This window comes from Neltuma alba, unplaced genomic scaffold (assembly GCF_004799145.2).
Source record: "Neltuma alba isolate B1F8T4 unplaced genomic scaffold, ASM479914v2 tig00012157_pilon, whole genome shotgun sequence".
Lineage (NCBI taxonomy): Eukaryota > Viridiplantae > Streptophyta > Magnoliopsida > Fabales > Fabaceae > Neltuma > Neltuma alba.
The window spans coordinates 271,348-293,745 of record NW_021636705.1 but is presented as its reverse complement, the minus strand read 5'-3'; the positions used below and the strand labels follow the sequence as shown (position 1 = coordinate 293,745).

General features: G+C 32.2%; 1 pseudogene; it reads left to right on the top strand.

The window, feature by feature from the left end:
* Positions 1 to 7,488: 7,488 nt before the first annotated feature.
* LOC114723848 (probable acyl-activating enzyme 18, peroxisomal) overlaps positions 7,489 to 22,398 on the top strand; it is a 34,615-nt pseudogene continuing 19,705 nt past the window's right edge.

Below are 22,398 nucleotides of genomic sequence, written 5' to 3'. Positions count from 1 at the left end.
CTGTTTAATTATGAATCTTTGCTATCTCGTTGATGTTCATGATCTAGGAACGATGTTCTTAGGCTAAATTTTCAAAATCTGTCTTCTTTTTTAGCTATTCAAGAGTATTGATTTTTATCTTTGTGGCTCTGTTCCAGATCGTGGAGTTAAACTAAACCACCATGGCAACCATTGGCATCAACCATAGCAGGAAAAACAGATATAGAGCTTGAGACAGACTAAAGACATAGAGCCAAAAAACCACAGAACCTCTTTCGTTTAATAGCTATGGAAGAAACAGGAAAGGGGTAGTCAGTTCAGTTTCCTCCTACCTAGTTCAATAGCCAGGCTGGATTAATCGAAAGAAAATCAGATTAAGAGTAAGAAACAAGAACAGATCATGGTCAACACTCCTAAATGAATAACAGCTATCTAGCAATGGCAACCAAGAATAAGCATGAAAGATGAGAAAATTTGGGACCAAAAAAAACTGATCTCTTACCAGGTGAACAAACGAGACTCTAACCAGTGTGGATTAGGAGCAGACGTGATCCGGTGACGGTGATAGAATGAACAGCGACACTGGCTTGCAACCAAAAAGATGAAGAAGAAGAACAACCGAACGAACTGGAAGAAGAAGAAGACCACAGTCCGCCAACTCCCACACAAGAACCATAACGATGAGACGGTGGAACACGGTGGGGACATGCCGAAAGACGGTGGGGGCACTGCCTGGATATGGAATGCTGTGCATTTTTTTTTCCTGGGATGTGGCTCCCGTTTAGCTTCAAATCGTGTTTCAAAATGGAGTGTGTGTGTGTGTGTTTTTTTTTTTTAAAACTAAGGTAAGAGAAAAATCATGTAAGGGTCAGGTAGGTAAAAAATTTTAACACCCAAATAAATGTTCTAACGGTATTTTCCAATGCCCTCAATACCAAAAAAAAAAAGCAGCTTCAAAGAGCTTCTGAAAGAAGTCCATTTCAGCTCCAAAAGTCAGAGTGATCAAATGTGGGTCCAAACATGTTTTAAACGTAGCCTGTTAACTTATCAGGTGGGGATGCATGTTTGGGGGCCCAAACATGATCCCAAACACACCCTAAAACTTCTAAATGAATTAGCATAGTTGAATTCTACATATAATTTTTCTCTTTGCTTTGATTAGAGTTATCAATAATGGCCAACCGGTCCTAAAGGGCTAGCCCTTGAAGGGCCATGGCCTAAAAGGGCCGGCCTTTTAAAGTCTACATATCTTAAAATTATCTAATTATTAAAGCTTGGCCCTTGTACATATAGGCTCAGAGCTTAAAAAGGCTGGCCCTTTTATGTTATTTTTTAAACTTTAAATTCTTTTTAATTATCTTAAAATAAAAAAATAAAACAACAAAACTTCTAAGATTTTTTATTCAAATTATAAATATAAGTAAAATAAACTAATGGTGCATAGAAAAAAATTAAATACCAATAAACTATTGTCCAAAATAAAATTAAAAAAATCAAAATCTATCAAAACACAAAAAACAGAAAGATAAAAACCTAGCAACTAAATATTAACAACATCAACATCAGTATCATCTTTATCTTCATCTTCATTAGTATCATCAAGGTCAGTAATATTTGATTGTTCTTTATCTTCAGTGATAAAAATATTAAGGTTTTTGTTTTTATTTATCTTATCTAAAATAAAACTATGCAGTAGTTATAAGTACAAATAAGAGTATAAACATTTGTTCGAATAAGAAAAGTTTTACACTTTGTAAAGATATGTAAACCGATGGTAAATGAAGATTTACCAGCTATTGTAGTGATTAGAATGTTAATACATATAACCACCCATCTTTCTAGAAAGATGTCCACGTCATCTTGCAAAACTCAAGTTTTCTCAGCCTTTTATCTTTCTTTACGTGCTCTATTATTTTCACAAATTATCTCCACAAGCATTGTGTTTAGAACCAAGAAACAAAAAAATTGGACCGAATACTAAATTAGTTGAGTTAGTAGTTCAAGTGTTAGTGAGTCAAATCAGAGTCAAACTCAGGGCAAACTAATCATGTTAAAATAATGTAAGTTACTTAAAAATAACAAAAATATTGGACTGAATACTAAATTAGTTGAGTTAGTAGTTCAAGTGTTAGTAAGTCAGATCAGAGTCAAATTCGAGGTCAAAATAATCATGTTAAAATAATATAACTTACTTAAAAATAACAAAATATAATTATATTAATAATCACTAATAATAAAATACAAGAGAATACACAATAGTTTGATTTTAACAATAATACAGTATAACAACATCAAAAATGTACATTTTTTATAATTTCTTAATAACTAAAATTAATAATTATTAACACGAAAATTATCATTAAAGTTCATTCAAATATATAGTGACCGAGATATCATGAGTTGAATAAAAATAGAATTAATAATAACATAATTATTCAAACTAATTCACACTGATTTTTACTTACTCACTCTCAGTTTTTATCAGTTTAACCGGTGGGCTCTCCCCCCCCCCCCCGGGCGACAAGAACGCACATTCTTTGATTGAAGAGTAACTTGCTATGCAGTCTCATTTTTCCTTGGGCTTTGTAATACAGTCATTGGATCTTCTGACCCCTTTGCTTAGTTACTTCGCCATCTGCTGCTCGCTTTTGCACCATCCCTCACTTCGCTTTAGAGTTCATCAGCAAGGGCATTTAAGTCATCTGCCAAAACTGAAATTTAAGGGAATTTTGTCTTTTATATATGTAATGCCAAACATGTAAATTAAAGATGTTCCTATTTTATAATTAAATCCATTTCAAATTCAACTTTTTAATTTTTTTTAAGTTAAATATTAAAATTTGTTGGTGCATGATGGAGTTCTCATTGCATGATGTTAAAACTCAACTTGAATGAACTGATTAGACCATTTCCGTCCAAAAAAACAAAAACTGATTAGACTAATGAACTAATAAATGGGTCGCACGTCAATCTAATTAATTAAGAATTTCTGATAGTTAAGTTAGATTTTATATTTTCTTTCTATTGAGCTTGAAATAATGACATTTTGAGTTTTAAAAAAAAAGAAAAAAATCCTGTTGAATTTTAAAATTTTAAATCAGAAATTACTATAAAAATATGTTATTATTTGCTTTTCGAATGTAATCATTTTTTTTACTAGTATAATAATCAATACTGATTTGAAATTTTAAAATTTTTTGAATAAAAAGCTAGATACTATTCACAAAGTCAAAATAGAGTACAAAACAAACAAGGCAACCTATCTCTTTTCTACATTAACAACCTCCTATATAATAAGATGGTGGTTGATCTAGAATGCAAAAATTTGTTACTAAAGTGTGCACCATCTTAACTAACTTATATGCAGTTGTGTTACTCTCTCTAAAAATGTGCCTAATCAAGACGTGCCACTTCTTGAAGAGAAGACTTCTTGCTTCACCAATGATGTCCCTAAAAGGGTGATTGTTAACACAACCCCTAGCTAACAAATTAATTAAAACAATACAATCTGTTGAAATAATTAATGATATTCTTAAATTTTTTTTAAATTTTAAAATTCAATAGTTGTTTTTTGGGAGATCTTCCCTAAAAAAAATAGTCATCATATTCATGTTTTAATAACTTCACTTTATTAAATAATGTGTAATTTATTTGTGAATTAATATTTTTTATTCAAACATTAGTCTTTTCCAAATTATATAAATATTTTTATATATTTTAATTAAAATAGGATTTACATTGTTTCAACTTATTTATCATGAGACCATAGCTTTGTAGCCTTTGGCATGAACACTCATCTTTTAAGTGAGATATTGCAAGTTTTAAAGTATAAACCACCCTCTCACCCAAAAAGGGTAGGGGTTTGATTCTCCATCACGGTGTCTGCAGAGGCATCTTAGAATGGGGATACCTAGGTTAACGCTTGAAAGTATAATATAGGTTTGTCCTACCTAATATTGGTATCACCTAGAAGGAGCCATTCAAGCATACTCCCCTTGGCTTGGATTGAGCCCGAATTCTACCTAAAATGTTTGTACCAAAAAAAGAGCCGAATGCTCTCTTTAATTTTATTTTGAAAAACTTAATTTACAATGAACTATCTCTAATGGATAAAGAACAAGAATCCGAGTGTTTAGGTGAAAACTAAACCATAATTTTAAAAATAAATTTATGATATATAAAATAAATATGTGAGAGCTTCATTTTAGTAAAAATGTTTTTTTAAAGCCAAACACACCATCTGCTAGTTAATGGAGTGTTTGGATTAGCAGTGGGAGAAGTAACTTGTTTTTCAATATGACTTTAGATAAAAATCAGATAGTGTAATGTGATTTACATTTAGATTGGATTTTGTAAAAAAGTTAGTTTAAGAAACTAAAACTTATTTGGACGACTAATAAAAAAGTTAGTTTAAATAAAAAAATGACTAAAAAAGATATGAGTTTTATTAAGTAATTGATGCTACCGCAAATACTGACAAATACTACATGTGTACATGTCGTAAAAATAGATAGTGACAAATTAAGGTTGATTCCATAAAAAACTCACTTAATAAGTAATTAGGTAATAAAAATCCTTTTTTTTTGTTTAAATTGAGAAAATCAAGATTGAATTTGAATTAAGTAAAATAAACTTGAACTTAAACAGAGCGAGAGTTACCAATTAACAATTGCAAAAGACAAAAAGAACAGCCACTAATCTATTGTTGATCCTTAGATTTTATCCCTACTAAATTAATTATGCTTAAACTTAATTAGTTAATCTAGAGTATTAAATACTTAAAAGTGTTTATCGGTCTACTTATAACTCTACCTCAAGTAATTATGTAATTTTTCACACAATTATCTAAGGCGCAATTTAATCCAATTTCACTCTAATTTGATTGTATGGAATCTCTGGGTATATGTCTATTCTACATGCAAATTAGATCAAACCTAATTTCACATCACTTAATCCCATGGTCTATTTAAGATTCCTTTTATCAAGTTCAATCATAAACTCCTAGAACAAACTCAATGGTAGCCAAGCTCTGAGCAAATTAAAATTAAATACAAGATTGAGTAAACTAGATTAAAAATTAAGCACAACTAAACAGTGGGAATAATCTCTAAATCACAAAGTACTCTAGGTTGCAGAACAAAATTAGCTACACATGACTTTAGGCAATTTCGCTTCAGAAATAGTAATTCCGAAACAAGATGACATAATTGAATGGAACAAGAATGTTAACAGTGGAATGAAAAATCTGAACATTGGAATGATGAAAGCGGAATGATTGTAAACTGAATAAGAAAAACCCAAAGCTCCAAACAATGCAGTCTTTTCCTTCTCTCGTTAGAAAACAACCTCTGATCTCCCCCTTTTCTGCTACTTTGTCGAGCTTTCCCTGAGAAGGAAGGGAAGAATAGCAGCTTGCCCGCCGTCGGCCTCGATTCACTGGCTCAGTTCGTTGAGCTCGTCCACTGTTCCAGAGAAGAATAGAATGAAAAGTGAATGGCCGTCTCTCTAGTCCAGAGACAGCGTTGGCAACTTCCTCTAGTCCTTCGTCTCCTCTGCTGAACCCGTCGACCAGAGCCACCCCAAAAATCGCTCAAAATCAAAATTTTGAATTAATTCTTAGAAATATCCAAATTGCATTTATAACTCTTCAAAAGTCATTTAAAATATTCTTTAAATATATTAAAAATAGAGAATTATCAGTAACGTTACCTTCAATTTTTAATATAAAACTTAGTTTGACATTAAATTTAATCATAAATATAAAAAATATTTATTTATTACAAATAACTAATTTAGTTAACTTTTTTAATCTTCTCAAATTAATTAATTAGCTCTTATACTAAAGATCAGAGATAGTACATATTTAATATTAAATTTATTTAATATGACAATTGTAAAAGAAATATTAAAAATAAAATCATTAAAAATAAAGAATTTAATTTATTATTAGGGAGAATTGAAAAAGTCTACTTTTCCACCGCACTGTTACTTTTTACTGGATTAATTAGCTTCCCCTATGAATCATTTAGGTGGTGCTTGGCAAATTTAAAAATAAGCACTTTTAGAACCTAAACCAAAGTTTGATTCAAAAAAATACCCAAACATCTCATAATTTTCTAAAACCATGGTTTTACCAAAAGTAAAAAATTTTCGCTTTTGATGAAACCGATAACTGACGCCTCCGCCTTTCTCCTCCCTCATTCTTTTTATATTTTGACCAGCTCTTTTCCTTCATTCCATACTTTGATTTTACTGTTAGGAAAAAAAAGTTCAATTCTCTAAAAACACATTTAATCTTATTTTTATAAATATATATACACATATTAAAAATTAATTAATGATATTTTTATATGTTATTTATTATGTGGGCAAAAAAATTATTAACAAAATTACTATTCTAGTTCTTAATATAGAACTTAATTAGGGAGTTAATGTTAATCCTAAATGTAAGACCTATTTTATATGATTATTAATTTTTTTTCAAATTAACCCTATTGATATTCTCTCAACAATAATCAAGTAGAAGAGTGAATAATGAAATTGAAAAAGATGTTTAGGATGCTTAAAAAGAAAAACAGATCATACTAACTAATTCAATTAATATTCTTAATCTATTTAAAATAATTAATAAGATCTTTGTAATTATCATATTAACTTATATCCTTTTTAGTAATTTTTTTCTGATAACAACTATCTAAACACTTTCACTTTATTAAAATTACTTTTTTAAAACATATTTTTAATCTTATATTTTATAAATATATATACACACACATAGTAACAATTAGTTAATTATATTAAAGATCGGACATAATATGTTGTTAAAAAAACTAGTTGTGAAAAAATATTATAGGGTTTCATATTTAAAATATTTAAAGAAAAATAATATTTTTTTGGCAAAAAAATCATTTTTTAAAAAACATATTTAATCTTGTATTTTATAAATATGCATATACATATTAATTATTTATTAATTATATTTTTTATATATTATTTATCATGTTGGCAAAAAATATATTATTAACAAATTTATTACTTCAAAGTAAAACATATTGTGTAATATATCTTTTATGTAATTATCATATTAACTTATGTCTTTTTTAATAATTTATACATATAAAAAGTATTTCTGATAATAACTATCCAAATATTCTTATTTTATTAAAATTTTTTTTTCAAAACATATTCTTCCAAAATCTATTCTTAAAAATAATTTTTTTTTTCAGAAATTACTCTCTAAACCATGATTTGTTTTATCCAAATAACCCCTAAATCTATTTGATCCAAAAGTCAGATTGTATAATTGTTAAACCAAATGCTACTTTTCCTAAAAAACGACTGTTTGCCATTTGGACGGCGCGTTTTGTTTTGATGTCAAAACGTGCCACGTGGACATACTTGTCGGTTTATGGTCATCAAGTCTATAATTTTGACTTCCGGTGCTGCGCCGCGCTTCAGCGTCTGCTCGTAGTCCCAACTTCCCCCAGCTGCGTGCGTCTTCAACAACTGGGGAAGGACTACCCACATTTTGAGCAGAGCCAACCGGAATTTGGAAGAACGAACCAGAGTTACTTTGATCAGAATGATAACAAAGAGCATAAGCGAATTGCAAGTGCAAGATTTTGTGCAAGCTGGTTTAACAAGCGAGGAAGCCCAGAGATTTGATCAAGTTTTGAAGCAATTAATCCTTCAGAGGGTTGAATGGTCTGACCCACGAGAACTTTGGAGCGAGCTTGCTGCTCGAAGAGTGCTAAAGCCATGGTACCCACATTCTCTGCATCAGCTTGTGTACTATTCTGTGTATGGACGTTGGGATGCCTCCACCAATGGTCCACCGCTTTATTGGTTCCCTTCTCTGCAAGTGATTTGCATATTCTGGTCAATGCAATAGTTTTGGGAATCTGTCATGACCCGAGATGAAAATGACGGGAGGGACTCCTCACGTGCCAAGGGAATGCGACGCAGCATGAGGACCAGGCGTGCCACGTGGAGACTTACGGAATAAATACCGTTAGGGGGAGGAAATGAGGGTGTGGTTCTGTTGTGACGTCTCTCCCTGTACTGCTTGTTCTCTGGACCCTGTGTGGTTATCCTCTTCCTCCATTTTCTCTGCATTTACTCTGTATTTTCTGTTATTCTGCAGTACTGATCCTTCGTTATTCGTGAATGATTACATTGTAAATGCCATATGATTCACTAATACAAATATCAGCCAGAGAGATATTGATCATTGATTGTTGATTGTTAATAGATCCATAACATTTTGGTGCTTTCGTTGAGAGATGGCGGAGGCAACATTTGCAAGCTGACGTTAAAAGTATGAGCGAGCAAATGAAACAGAATGAAGTAAATAACAACGCCAGACTGGACCGTATTGAAGCAGCTATAGAAGCGACGGCGCGAGCTCCAGATTCCAGGTTTGATAAATTGGAAGCTGCATATTCAGGATTGATTAAGGATCTTGAATCACATCAATAAAATGCAGAGACTGTCGCAGCTGGCTACGTCAAGTATAGCAACACATGAGAAGTGAGCGAGTTCAGGGTTGTACAATCCTAATGGGCACGTCTCGAGCCAGTTGAAAATAGATTTTCCGAAATTCGACGGGACAGATCCCGAGAACTGGATATTCAGGGCTGAGCAATACTTTGCCTATTATCATACTCCTGACCCCCACCGTCTTGTACTCGCCGCCATTAGTATGGAAGGAGATGTCGTACCTTGGCTCCAAATGCTTCAAAAGAAGCAGGAGTAAAGGGGGAGACGTCGCAACAAAAACCACACCCTCATTCCTCTCCCTAACGGTATTTATTCCCTAAGTTTCCACGAGGCACGCCCGGTCCTCATGCTGCGTCGCATTCCCTTGGCACGTGAGGGTCATGACAGAATGAATGGTTGTTTTTATTTTTTTATTTGGTTTCTTTTGGAATCTGCATCCAGTACTTGCATGGGTTTTCGATTGTTGTCACTTCCAATTTGCTTCGTTTTCATTTATGCTTTGTTATAACTCCAAAGTTTGTGGATCAAATATGTCAACTGATTTAAAAAGTTAACTTTCTGGTTTGCAACATTTCTAGATGGCAAGCAAAACAGACAAATTTGGGACGGATAATGGAAATCTATGGCCCAAAGCTTTTGGGAGCAGCGTACAAAGATCCTATAACTAGTTTTAATCTCTTTCAGAAATTTTCAGTTGAGCACCCTGAGGTAAGTACTAATTATTTTAGTTATTTTAAAGGGAAAAAGATACTAAAATACCCTCAAAATTACTAAATGACAAAACAGGGTAGGTAAATTTCAAAATCCTAATTCAGACCCCAAGTACTATTTTGGAATTTTCAAATGTTGTAAAATTACACAAATACCCTTTACTTTTTTTTTAAATACTGCCACATCAGCAATTCCGGCCGCCGGAGCTCCGACGCTGGCGAACCTGCCGGCGACCATCCACCGGAGCTCCGCCGACCGGTTACCGCAGTTCCGGTAACCGGTTGTCGGAGTTCCGATGACTGCTCTTTCTTATATATTGACTATTCTTTTTTAGCTATTGACTACATTTATTTTTGAACTTTGATGACACGTTACCGGAACTCTGGTGACTGGTAGGGGAGCTCTAGTGACTACTCTTTCTTATGTATTGACTACTTTTTTTTAGCTATTGACTACATTTATTTTTAAATTCTGATGACTACTCTTGCTTATGTATTGACTACTCTTTGTTAGCTATTGACTACATTTATTTTTAAATTCTGATGACTACTCTTGCTAAGCTATTAACTACTCCAGTAATGTGATTTACTACTCTTGTGTAGTCAATAGCTATATAAAAATATTCATTGGAACTTTGAAAACAAAAGTTGTCAATAGTTAAAATAGAGTAGTCAATAGCTATATGGAAGTAGTCACCGACAGTAAGGACAATGTTGTCATTTTACAAGATTTGAAAATTCCAAAGTGGTACCTGGGGTCTGAATTGGGATTTTGAAATTTACTGACCCTAATTTGTCATTTAGTAATTTTGAGGGTATTTTACTGTCTTTTTCCCTATTTTAAAACTTGTGCAAGTCCTTATTTCAATTTTGCTTAGTGCATTGAAGCACAGGCCTTTGTAATAAGTGCATTGATATCTATCAATCAATATCAGGTATACTGGTCGATTATTCTGAAGGAGATCTCAGTATCATATATTGAGGCCCCAAAGTGTATCTTAGATGCTTCTGAAAAATCGAGACATGGTGGAACTTGGCTTCCAGGTTCAGTCTTGAATATTGCAGAGTGTTGTTTCCTACCTAGGATTCATCCAAAGAAAGAAGATGGCAGTTTAGCCATTGTATGGAGAGATGAAGGGTTTGATGATTCCAAAGTTAATCAGATAACACTGGAAGAGCTTCGAGAACGAGTAATGTATGCTCTCACTTAGGTATGGGTAGCTATAATCCTATTGGTAGTCTTTAGACCAGATTTATGACAATTGTCTTATTTAGGTGAAAATTATGATCTCAGATTATCTTTTCATATAATAATTCTGATGGATAGACGTAGTTATGATTATTTACTTTACAGTCTTCTGTATATACACAAAATCCTGAATAATATGAGGACGTGTACCAGAATCTGACGCCTTTAGTCATTACTACTGTAAGTATCTTCTTTCTGTCTGTTCATAACATTCAAATGTTTGTCAAAAAATCAAAATTATTTTATCGACACGTCTGGATAAAGAGCTTCCTATACCATAAATATAAGGAAGACATGTGTCCATGGCTGCTTGTTTGCTTTAATCGCCAAGTAGAATATCTTATGCTACCTTAGACCTAGCGTTTTCAGTTGTGCACCATGCCCTCCAAGTTATAGCCCTGAACTTCGGATAAAAAGGATAGCAACCAGAAATTCTGTTTTGGAAATTGTTTAATTAATACTTTTACATCCAGTATCCTGTGATCTTCCTTTCATTTTTTATATTTTTAAGAATCTGGCACGAACCCATTTTATTGGATTGTAACTCTTGGGGCAAATAATCATTGTAGTGATTAAAAAAAAATTTCATTGAGAATAAAGAGTCTGTTTTTCTCCAGTCGCTTGTATATTTCTTTGTGCTATTATATTAGTTATGTATGTGAAATAAATTGTGACGTCTACTGAGTTATTGATTTTTTTTATCACTGAAAATGGGATTTTCAGCTACATTATTGCCTGAAACTGGACACTTATATTAGGAATGTTCAAGCATTATTCAGTTTTTTTCATTTCTTTATGCCCCCTGGCTTTCATTTCCCTTCTCAGATTTCATGCTTGCATCTGCTTTCAATTCATATTTTATGCTTATGATTCTTCTCTTTTCTGATTTCATGCTTGCATCTGCTGTCAATTCATAATATCTTTTCTACACCTCGTGTTGAGCTCTCTCTCTGTAATTTTTATAAAATCATTTCCAGGATGGTAGCGAAAGTGATAGCTGCTGAATTCTCAAAGGGTGATGCAATTACAATTGAGATGCAAATGACAGTCAATGCTATTATAATATACTTTGCCATTATTGTAGCCGGGTGTGTTGTGGTATCAATAGCTGATAGCTTCGCACCAAAGGAAATTGCAGTTCGCCTGAGTGTCTCTAAAGCAAAGTGTATCTTTACACAGGTGACCTTTCAATTTGAAACGAGGCTAATTATAATGAATGTTCTGCTAATGCAAATGAGATAACTTGATATTAAGAATTATCTCTCATTGTTGGAGACGAAAATGAAAAACTTGCAAAACATTCAGGATGTGCAGTTGGAATCTGATGGGTGTTTGGAAATGCTTCTTGATAATCAACTGAAAACCAGCCTCCTCTTCCCTTTAGCCCTTCAGTTGGCCTCATATTTCTAACTCTTTCCAGAACCTCTCCCTGCGCTCCTTTTATAATTCCCTTATATCCCCCTAAACTGCTCTTCTGTCCAGTCATGCTTGCCGTGCAGTTTTTTTCACTTAGTCAACTCATTCCTTAGGCAGAAAGTGTATACTTGCTTAAATAAATGTTTTTCAATACCATCTTCCCTCCCAAGGAGTTTTCCGTGAAAAGATGAAATCAAATTCTTCACAACCTCCATTATAATGAACTCCTAATGCTCCTTGTGGTGGGCTCGTATAATGGTGTTAGAATATTTTTAAAATGAAGAGATTTGTCTCTTGAAAAGTCATGTTCTTAAATTAAGGCATTTTTATGAAGGGCTGTGAAGGGGTTACAGCACCAAAAGTCAACAAGATCATGTCTTTATAATATCTAAAGCCACCTTTGTAAGGTCATAAAACCAAAAGGTGTGGTAACCAACACTTGGTGAAATGAAAGGAAGTTGTAGTTCAAGGAAACTCTAAATATTAAAAGGACGTCACTCTCCATGAAAAAGTTTTAATAACCATTGGCAATTACAAATACGTTGGTTCATGAAACAATATAGGGTCATAAATTTTTAATTGCAGAGTCATCTTACTTCAAGGAATCACTTCATTGTCTTTAAATAGCCCTCTCATCACTCCATTCATACACCTAAACTCATTGCCTTTGTCTTTGAGTGTATTAGAGATGAAAGTTTCATTTTGTAAAAACCATTGTTTTCTTGATTTGAGTCTTTGGAATGCAAACCATCTCAAGTTCTTTATTGTACCCTGGAAAAAGCTTTTCATCAACCTAATTTGCGCTTATTAAGTCTAAAGAAAAGTATTGCCTACGCTTTGAAGACATTGTACACATTTTTCTTCATCTCTTCTACCCTTTAGAGAACCATTGCCACCAAAAAATGGTCTGTATATTCTCACAAGATTGTAGGGATCTGTACTGTAGGGAACATCTTTTTTGGTCACATAGCTGTAAGGAGGATGCAAACATGAGAAGAGAGAGGCGCCATTAGAGTGACAACAACAGTTTGACTAGGTTTTTCCCTCCTAGGCTACAACCTTGTCTGAAAAAGGAACGAGAAAGATAGACAAGCCCTTCATTGGTGGATATATTGAGCTTTTCCCTCTTTCTTTTATTAGTTTTTCACAAATATCATGGTGAAATCAAAGAGCAGGGTTGTTGTATGATCAAATGTGTTTCTTTCCTTAGTCTTGACTTGTAAGTTGATGGCACTCAATTGCAAGGGATGGGATTTGAGTCTTACATTGGAAGCATGGGATTATTTTCATGTGGGTTTATATGGTTCTTGGGCTCTCCAACCTTTTGAGCTAGCTCAATAGTTGTAGTTCTCCCAAAAGTTTCCTATCATATGCAAATGAAAAGGTTGGAGGAGATTGTCTATACATCTATTCCCAGCATACCCCCTAAAAGAACATATGCAATGAACTCATAAAATTTTCAATTTCAAACTAATTTTACTGTGTTGCGGTCTAGACATTTAGTACTCACTGTTGTTTATGGGAATGCTATCTAAGCTTCAGTTTGTGTTCAGGATTTCATATCAAGAGGTGGCCGAAGATTTCCTTTGTACAGGTAAATTTTTTGCTATTACACTTCACTGTTGCATCTCTAAATTCATGATTTGAACAATAAAATCATCTCATACTTGGTTCACTCCATTGATTTTTGTGACTATTTAAACTTTCTAACTTATTGTTAACATGTGAAACTTTACATGTAAATATTTTTACCTATTATTCCACACATTTGATGCAAATGATAATCGAACACTCGTGACATCATGGTCATCTGATGATCATGGGCAGTGTTAGAATTAACTGTAAATAGTAGGCTAAGTTGTGTCAGTTTAGTGCCAAATTGCTTATATATAGTACGGCATGAGCATTTTCTTGATGCTATCCATTACTATTGTTAATCATTTTCTTAGTCTTTTCTGGTTAAAGCATTCTGAATTCTCTCTTTTGATGCTATATTTCCTTCTAACTGTTGCTTGAGTTCAATCTTGTGAGGGGAATCAATGTATATATTTTTATATATATATATATATATATATATAAAATCAAATACGCAGCAAGTTCCACTATTCACAAACCATATATAGTGCAGCTTATTTTTCAAATTTCATAAAATGCATGGGAAAAGATGTGATGTTATTTATTTGAGCTTGATTGATATAGAACAAAGGAGAAAAGGGCGAGGAGAAAGAGGGATAAATAGAGACTTGTGCTATAAGTCATTGCTAGCTCTCATTTTACTTAGTTTGCCTTTATTGTAACAAGGGAACTCAATCGTATGGTGAAATTAATACTTCCACGAAATTTTGATGTCTACAGGAATTTTCAAAGCAAAATTTGTCTATATGACGTAATATTATTGTTCTTTTGCCAACATTTGTATTTGAGAATTGACTATCTTGTTGAACAGGCTAACTTAGATGTCACTATGATTGTTTTTCCATGTTCCACTTGAAAAGTAGAAATATGTCGAGCTTGATTTTCTTCATGTTTGAATGTTTTGTTGGACGGATTTAAGTTTGCTGTTTTATACAAAAAAAATTATTGGAAGAATCATTCTGTGCATTTCTCCTTGCAACCGCGTCATTGAGGCAGCATCTTGTAAAGTTATGGTACTTCCTGTGTTAGGTGATGATATAGGAGTGCAATTAAGGGAAAAGGACCAGTCATGGAAAGATTTTCTCTCTTCTGGCAGTCAGCATCCCAGGTAACGTCTATTGCAACATGTCTGTTAGACGTCTTTATAGTTTAATCAACATGCGATCTCATCTGAATAAGACAATCAATGCTATAAAACAGAGATGTTACATTTCTTTTGTGTTTAGGCTTACATGATCATTTAACTCTCGGCAGATCAAATTATTACTCTCCAGTTCCGGTCTATCAATCAATCGAGTCTGTCACTAACATACTCTTCTCATCAGGAACCACTGGTAATGATTTTACCCAAGCAAACATCAATGCGAGAATGGCATTATCATAAGTTTCCTGATTCTCTTTACATTTTCAATAGGTGAACCAAAAGCTATTCCATGGACTCAGCTCTCACCTATTCGAAGTGCTGCTGAGTCCATGGAATAGCTTGATTCTCTAAGAAATTATCTTAGAAAATTTGTTTATATTTTGTTAACATAAATTCCTCTTGATTATTAATAATAAGAAAGAAATAATTTTACCATATGTAAAATATATTGAAATATATAATATATGATAGAAATTTAAAACCAAAAAATGAATTTATGTGAATGCAAACTAATATTGAAGTGAATTTTGAATTTCAATCATTAAACAATAAAATTTAATCATGATATAATTAATATCTATGATATAGATTGATTTTGGTCTTCAATACAAAAACAAATGGTATATGCAAAGAATTTTAAGAAAATAAATTGTATAAGATATATATACAAGTAAGAGAATACTATTTATCATAATCTATTCAAATCGTTTAATCTTTTATATAGAATAATTTATTAGATTTTATTATAGTAGTTTTTTTTGAATAACAAGATTTTTTGACTAATTGTAAATGATTTTCTTCAAATATATAAAACACATATTGATGATATAATATAATGTAATATAATACATATATAATTAAATTGTATATCTTATCAATTTTAATTAAAAAATAAATTTAAAAAATATTTATAAAAAAATTATTTATGATTTAAAATTCAAAATTAGTGTCGTTAGAAATTAAAATTATATTAAAAATATTTTTTTAAAAAAATAAAACATTATAAAACAAATAGTAAAACAAATATTTAAAAATTATTTTTTCATTAAAATAGTTATGATTAAAATTATCATATAATATATTTTTAGTTTTTAATAATATATATGTATATATAATTGTTTGTGTAGAATAATATTAAATATATATAATTTTACATAATAAGTTAATAGCTTCATTGCAGCTCAACTGGTAAAGCCGCATGCGCACATAGAGGAGGTTAGGTTCAAGCCATGGAGAAGTCACTTTGAGGAGGGAATTATGTGGTGGCAGCACACATGGCACGCATATGTGAGGTGGCAGCAACATGTGGAGGTGGTCCCCAGTAATGACGTGGCAATTGGTAGAGGTGCCACAATTAGCGACGGAACAAATTCCGTTGCTAATTCCATCGCTAATCCGTTTCTGTCGCTAATCCGTCGCTAATTCCGTGGCTAAATAAAAAATTATGTCGCTAAAAGCATGTTTTTTTGTAGTGTAAAAATGCATTATGCAGCCTCCTTTATATCATCGTCCATCCTTATTATGCTGATTGGAGCCATAGGCTAACATATAGTCTAACCAATACTAATCCATTTAACTGAATTTGTCCCAAGCTCACCAGTACTTGAGGTATACTCGTCCAAAGGTATAGAGTTTTGGTCCGAACTATAGCTCCCCTCCTTAAAGAACAAAACTAAGGAGGTGTCATATGTCTTACAACTCTAATACAGTATTGGCAAAAGGAAAGCATGAAAGAAGGGGCCCTAACAAGTGCCATCTATCGTGGACCAAGTGATGGCATACTGCATGGTAATTAAATAACATATTCATCCCTATCTGACCTTAGCTCATCATAGAATGCATATTGTCACATCCCAAAAAATTTTACCTGGATATAAGGAGTTAAAAATTAGGGTGAGAGCCAATATAAAAACTAGACGAGGAGATGAAGGAACTTTTAATATGACACGTCGATAAGGCATGGGCTGACATTTTCGGAACTATTGGTCTAGGAAGGGCAAAATGAAAAATTTTGAGAAAAATTTCAAAAAATTCCCAAACAATGGTAAAAATATGGATTAGAGGTTTTGGAAACCCCAATTGAGCCCTGAAGGGTGAAAATAATATAGAAATAGCTAATTACGGAATTTACTGAAAACGGGGCTTTTCAAGAAAATAGTGAAAAATTGAAGGAAAATAATTATTTTAAATATTCAGAGGCCTCAATAAATTCAGAAAAAATATGGATTAATTATCTAAATGTGGGATGGAATTTAAAAAATTGGTTTTAGGCCTTGAAAATATAGGAATTAATTTTAGTTTCCCTCAGTTTTACTGATAAAGGTCTAATCGAAGAAAATTCAAAATAAATATCTAAAGATGGAGAAAAATTATGAAAATTTTCATATCACATTCTTATATTAAAAGAGGATTTTTCATAGAAATAAATGAATTTTTGGAGGCCTAGAAAAATTATGAAATGTTAGAAGTGAATAGTAACTAAAAAAGTTTTGGAATGGTTTATGATTGTGATTTGATTTGCGGGCCATCTTTTTGGGCCATCATAAACCATGTGTGGGTCCCACATTGGGCCTAGATTAAGCCCAATTTCGTGCACATTCTGGCACCTTCATTACATTAAAATTAAATTAAATTTTTACACAAATATCTTGGAATATTCTAGGTTTTGGACACTTGGCATGATCTGAAAATTGCAGCACTTGATGGCAGCCATATGTCCTCCTTATGTGGCAGTTTTGGATGTCCAAATGGTGAGGGAGAAGGCAAATTCTTTTGTCTATAAATACCCCCCTAAAATACCCTAAAATAGGTAGAAAATTGGTAAAAGAAGGGGAGGTGCTGCCAATTCATTTTCTTGAGCTTCAAACTGAAATTAATAAGAGCAATTGGACAAGGAACCATCAAGCTTTGGTCAAGGATTTATCAAGGTATGTTTGTGCTTTGGTTTGGTTAAGATTAAAGTTTGTTTTGGTTGAATATTTGGATTATTTTTGAAGGCGAACTTGCTGCCATATTTTGGTCAATATGAGTATGCCTTAGGGAAGGATAGAAGCCTTGAAAATGAGTTGGACTTATCATGTTTAAGTGATGTTTGGATTAAATTTTGAAAGAAATCAAAGTTAGGGTTTTAACTCCCCTATTCAACCACTTGTAATCTTGGGGTAGGAGTTTGTTTTAATATCATTTGATGATTCTAATGAGTTTAAAAGGTGTTTTTGTGTAGGGATATGCCAAAGAAAAGTGTTTGGAATCATTAGAATCAAAAATAGAATTTTTGGAAAAACAATACCCTTATTCAGCCAAGTCTAATTGAAATGGAAGGAGTTTGATTTTGTGAAATCTGATTTGATATTTGAATTTTACATGAAAAATTGTGTAGGGATGGCCCAAGAGATTGGTTGAAACAAAGAAGGAATAATTTGGCCAAAAATAAAGGAAAAAGAGATGTTAATTGAGCCTAATGTTGGATTATTGTGTTTATACTTGAATGGTTGGTAATTTGGAATGTATTTGTGCTTGGAATGATAGGCACATTTCAAGAGATCAAAGGGGGACACCAATTCCGTAAAGAGGCTGAATTGAATTATCATCCAAGTGGTAGCATTGAACTTATAATTTGATTGCTTTCTTGCTTATTTAAATGTGTGTGTTATGTTATTGACGTTGCCATTATGTGATTGAGCAATATATGTGATGATGCATGAAATTATATGTTAAATGTGTCTTGGCAATATGTATAAGGAATGATTGATGGTTTAATGAATTGCTCTTTTTACATGGCAAATGATATGTACATAAAATGTCACATAATGGTATTGATTTTATGCACACATATTACATTTTTACATGGCATAAATTACATGATGATTATGGTTCTTTGCTACTGAGATTTCTATAAAATCTCACTCTTTATGTCCAAAATTCACAATTTAGGAGTTGGTCCAAGCAAGGACAAAGAGGAGGAGATCATTTAGGGAGATATTTGAATTATATATCTCCTTGAGCAATAGTTATGTATTATATAAGTTGTTATGAAATTATGGTGAATATTTGTATAACTGACTCCAAACTTTATGTATGTGAATATTGAGTAATATTCAAACTTTAGTCATGTAATGATGAATGGCATGATGATCGGTAGGGAAACGGAAAGGGAAAAATCAAAATGGTAACTTAAAAGGGATAAATGTTGACTTTTTAGGGGTCAAGTTTGACCAATGATGTTTTGAGCAATCGAGTAAGTGTGGATCTGAAATTCGACATGCTTATAGATGTCATTTTTAGCTTTAAAACAAGTGGAAATCACTAAATTTAGAGTTTTATGCTAAGAGATATGCCCTTTCAAAATTGGGTTAAAATACTGAAAATTTGAAAATTGAACAAATAAATAGTATAACTTGTCAAATTTTCTAGCTCTGTCTTAGATGGATATGAGGCAATGAGTATTTTTCCTCTAAAGTACTCTTAACAAGCTTTAGATAGAAATTAGAACCATCTCATTTTGTTTTTTTTCTACATTTAGTTATGAATTTTTAAAATTAGCAAAAAAATTTATGAATAGTGAATAGTGCTCGGAGGCTCTCTGTGACTCTAGATCGCAACCTGAGAAGTTCAGGTCACGACCTGGGAGCAAAAATGGTCTCTGTAATCCCAAGTCATGACATGAAAGTACCAAGTCGTAACCTAGACTAAAAATTTGGAAGAAGTTTAAATTTTTGGGGATTTTCTCACCTAAGGCATATAGATCCTAAAGGGTTCCAATTGTCATATAATGGGATAATAAAAAAGGTGTGACACATGCCATGATAGATAATGATACTACCTCTGGTCCTTGATGTAAGACCTTGTTTGATTTTTATTTTGGTCTTAGATATAAGACCCCAATCCATTTTGTCTCTCATATTTATGTATTTTTTTTTCTAAGGTAGTGCTTCTAACAATAGTAGTTCTAGCCAATATACTTGATTGGCAAGGATATTTTAAGAAAGACAACACATATTTATTACAAATAACTAAATTAACTTTTTTCTTAATCTCCTCAAATTAGTCAACTAGCTTTTATAATTAGGACCGGAGGTAATATAATAGAATATTTCAACCAGCATACTATTGTTCCACAATAGAAAAGAATAAAAAATCCGATACTAATAATTGCCAGTACAATTTTTTATATTTCAAACACAATAATTATCAAGATATTGAATTATTAGGGATACCGATTAATAGCATAAGAAATAGAAATGTACATAAATAATAAAACTCTGTTTATTTGGAAAGTCAGTATTGTAAACACACACACACGTGTGTGCGCGCGCATTTAATACTAAAATAATCAATTTGTAAGATGTCTAACAACGATAACAATCCCCAAACAATTAATACATATATAGAAGAAATTTCAGAGTTACATTTTACGTCTTTGCTTAACAAATAATCACACAAAGTTACTCCAAGACTCTCTTTTGAGAGTCTACAAATCACATAAATATCTATTAATATATAACTCAAAACTATTCTAAAGCTACTCTAAAATCCTAATACTACCCTCTAAACAAATATTATACAAACACAAACTAGCTCTCATAGATTTAGTTATCGTGGTGCTGGGATTAGATAAAATTTTTCCATTCAAAACGAATAAAATAAAATTGCCTTGAAATATATAGACACATATATAGGGCCTACAGTTTCATAAGCAAAACATAGGAAATTCTGGGCAAAGAGTTACTTGTTCAAACAAACATTATATAGATGTGTGTGTGATGGTTGAAAGGACGCATGGGTTACTGGAAGTGAGGAAATCATGTGTTTCTTAGGCGTACTTGACTTTCAACATTATTCAAATAATCTTAATATATATATATATATAGATATTTAAATGCAAGAAAGGACATTGTTCAATGATAGTAGAGTCATTATGATGAATTAGATATACAACTCTTACACGCACACTTGCAAGAGGTGGGGTCATAAAAATGAATTAAATGTTATTAATATACTTACAGTAACACAAGTGGAGGCCCAAGGAACAAACAAAAAAAAAATTTTGCACAATTAAAGAGCTATAATAGGACGCACAAATGGAGTAGGGTTAAGACAAGAATTAAATATATGTGTGTATATATATAGATACAATCCACAACTACAGTAAATAATGAAGGAGAAAGGTGGATAAGGAAGCAAAATATACATATACACACCATTTGAGACGCAAGAGGGAGGATGAGGGTAAAATAAAATAGATTAGTGCATTTCCACAGTTGACTAGACCCATATAAATAGTTGAAGGATTGTAGAAGAAAAGTAAGATAAATTTAAATATGCAAGGACATGTATCTGCAGAACAGAGAAGTCACAGGAATGAACAAGAGAAGTGGGGGAGAGAAGGAAAAAAAAAAAAAAAAAGAACCTGATTGGGATTGTAGAGCGGTGCCGAGGGCATGGGTGGAGTGAGGAGAAAGAAGAATATGTATAAAGAAGAGAGAGCAAGGGTTAGGTTTTCTTTAATAAAAATAATATAATAATCCTTTTTTTTAACTAATAAAAATACTAGCAGTAATAGTTTTTTTTTCCACACATATATATCTAAAACAATTATTTTATGAAAGTATTCCCCCTTCATGAAATTCTTTCTATGTTTTTTTCCATAATTTTCTTTTATAGAATAAAAAATTAATTATATATCTTTTGAACACCCTTCTTAAATCATTTAATTCTTTAATTATACATCATAAACCATAATTAACACAAAATTCCAAAATAAATATATTTAGGATGTTACAAGTTGGCTTAGGGAATTCTATTCATATTGACCACAACCTATAGTGGCCTATGGCTCATCCATTATTGACTGCAAATCTTAGGATCCAAAAGACTTCTAACCTTTTTATTCATGATCCTAACTTGTGGCTTCGACTTTCTTGAAATATGCCTCTAGTTAAATCTATTTATTTTTCAAGAGTTGCTGATAACATTCTTAAAACTCCTATTTCACTTTGCAATGGTAGGGATGAATTTTTTTGGGAGGGTGATACCTTTGACGACCATTCTTTCGAAACCTATTTAGATTAAATCAAATAATTTATTCAAAAAATTAACCATGATAAAAAAAAACCTTAAAATTTCAACCCCAAAAAAAAAACCACTAATACTGTTAAAAGAAATAAACTTATCTCACGAGCAATATCAATCATTAACTTGGGTCTTGGATTTCTAAAGTCCGTAAATATCATTCAATTATTAACCCAAACCAAACTCATACTTTCAAGATACTAACTGATAAATCGTTTTAATATAAGCTATGGAGTCCATTGGTCAAAAGTCAATACTTTAAAAGAGTGTCACATGTAGAGTCTTAGAGGTCTCTAGCCTTCTAACGGCCTTCTCCTATTAGATAGTAATAATTAAAAGTATTAGTTTACAACATTAGAGCAGATGAGCCTCATGTGGCAATATATAACAAATCAGCACGTAGAACAAAAGTAGGGAGGCTATACAAGTTATAACAGTACACTATGCTTTCGGAGCCTTTCTTGGTGGACCACCACCTGAACTATCACTTGAAGATAGTAGAAACCACGGGGTGCGACAAAAGCCTTTGTAACCAGCTTTCTAACTAATCATATATACTAACATGTGCTGTGAAGTGTCAAGCGGGACAATTATTAAACCTAAAGAAATATAGACATATCAATGGAAATATAAAATATGTATATTCAGATAATCTCAATCATTTAAACCCTCATTACGGTGGTAAACACATAAGC